The sequence below is a fragment of the Phoca vitulina genome, unplaced genomic scaffold (assembly GCF_004348235.1).
Source record: "Phoca vitulina isolate PV1807 unplaced genomic scaffold, GSC_HSeal_1.0 scaffold19, whole genome shotgun sequence".
Classification (NCBI taxonomy): Eukaryota; Metazoa; Chordata; class Mammalia; order Carnivora; family Phocidae; genus Phoca; species Phoca vitulina.
In genome coordinates, this window is record NW_022589722.1 from 12,430,397 (window position 1) to 12,432,626 (window position 2,230).

The 2,230-nt window shown below is 38.9% G+C and overlaps 1 pseudogene; it reads right to left on the reverse strand.

Moving 5' to 3' along the window:
- Positions 1–1,389: 1,389 nt before the first annotated feature.
- Positions 1,390–1,606, reverse strand: LOC116639989 (annotated as a pseudogene).
- Positions 1,607–2,230: the final 624 nt, after the last annotated feature.

The window sequence follows — 2,230 nt, forward strand, 5'->3', positions numbered from 1 at the left end:
TCTCCATAGAGACAACCAAAGACTCTTAAGGTGGATTTGCAATTTAAAAGAGGCCATTAGGTAACACTGGATACTGTGAAACTTCATTTTGTGCAGGAAGACAGGCTGCCTGAGAACACTGTAAGCAGGAACCCAGAGTAAGCCCAAATTTTCAGTCCAGAGAAGAAGGATGGAAAGGAGAATTTATTCTCAGCAGCCTTTATGGACCTAGATTTCCATGTGAATCACAGGTTGAATAAACTTGGGTTTTTCCATTTGAGATAATGTGCACAGACATCAGCTCTTTCTAAAAAGTATGCATTGGATAATGAAAATTAAAAGATCTCCGGAAAGCTTTTTTTATTGATCACTTCTTTTTTTTTTTTTTTTAAGATTTTATTTATTTGACAGAGAGAGAGAGACAGCAAGAGAGGGAACCCAAGCAGGGGGATTGGGAGAGGGAGAAGCAGGCCTCCCACGGAGCAGGGAGACCGACGTGGGGCTCAATCCCAGGACCCCGGGATCACAACCCAAGCCGAAGGCAGACACTTAACGACTGAGCCACCCAGGTGCCCCGATCACTTCCTATTTTTAATTTAGATCCTTTTTTGCTCCAAAGTATTAAAAATGACCATTTACCAAAAACATAAGAGGTGAAACTCTCTTCAATGAAAAATTATCAGATGATGAAGATCTATTATTATAAGGGCTCCATGCAAAATATTATAAAAGATGCATAAGAGCAGATGCTATTCCTGGAAACATCTAAATAAGCACATTTCCATAAACACATATGGTATAGGAGCTTCCATATACATACCTTAGTGTTTATACCAAGTTAAATAATTCAGGATGGTATAACCAGCTTACAGAAATGTGATAAAAACACTTCAAATAAATTGGGTTGTGGCCATGACAAATAACCTAAACAAAAGAAACAACAACAAAACCCACTTACACAAGAGGAGGTGGAGAAGGTCCCAAAACTGAAAGATTCAGTATTTGCTGGCAAAAACTCAAAGTACCAGATGTTACTAATCCATACATTGTATTTCCACCAACAAATATATCTCTTTTTTTTTCAAGTTTGCATTTTTAATAACATAAATTACCAACAAGGTCCTGACCTAGTAATCAAAAATTAAATAAACCCTCAAAATCTAAAAACAAGAAACAGGCTAAATCACACACTAGTTTGACCAAACTAATCCTGGAATATTTCCCAAATGAAACAGTAAGCACAACTATTACATTCCATGTTTCAGAGAAGAGGCATTAAGGATTCATGCCATAAGTTTATTTACAAACATATTGAGTATGTTGAAAACAAGAGTTTGATCTATTTTTCAAAGAGCCTGCACCTCTTAAAATGTTCCTTTTCACATGTTTGATGGATTAATTAAAACATCCTTATTTCTTAAGCAGCTGATGTCTTACTATAAAAAAAAGGTGGAGCAAATCCAGATCCAAAGTACAAAGTCATCATAAGTAGTAATCACCACTTGTTTTCCACTGAAAATGGCAAATTCTTCCCTGGGCCTTCCTCATAGTGGCTCCTACGGACCACAGAGGTTGCGAACCTCCGGATGCTCTGTCCCAACATGGCGCTGTTGGAAGTTCTGCGAAAGGGGCAGAGCCCTGAGACCATAGAAATGGCAGCACCACCAAGTCCTCCTCTTCTCACGACCTTGTTCCTCGGCCCACCAACAAATATATCTTAAAGAAGCAACCCAAATTTTCACATATAAATGGGTAATGGCCTTCAAACAGAATTTGCCACTATATGACTCAATATCACCCAACACTATCACCAACATAGAGAGCTCTGTGAAACTTCTTTGCAGAATTTCCTTAGAGATTGACCATTCACCTCAAAAGAAAAATGTGTTCTTTTACTTTTTAATCATTCCAGATTTTCATGGAATTGCCAAATGAATAGGAAGGCTTTGGAGGGTCAAGGACAAGTATCTCCAAATGAAAATACTGCCTTGCCAGAAATGTACATTTTTTAAAGATTTATTTATTTATTTTAGAAAGAGAGAGAGAGCACATGCATGTGGGGGGGGGGGAGGGGCAGGGGAGAGGGAGAGAGAAACTCAAGCAGACTCCACGCTGACTGCTCAATCTCACAACCCAGAGATCATAACCTGAGCCAAAACCAGAGTCAGCCGCTTAACCAACTGCACCACCCAGGCGCCCCACATGTACATTTTTTTAAAGTTTATTTTTTTAGTCATCTCTACACCCAACG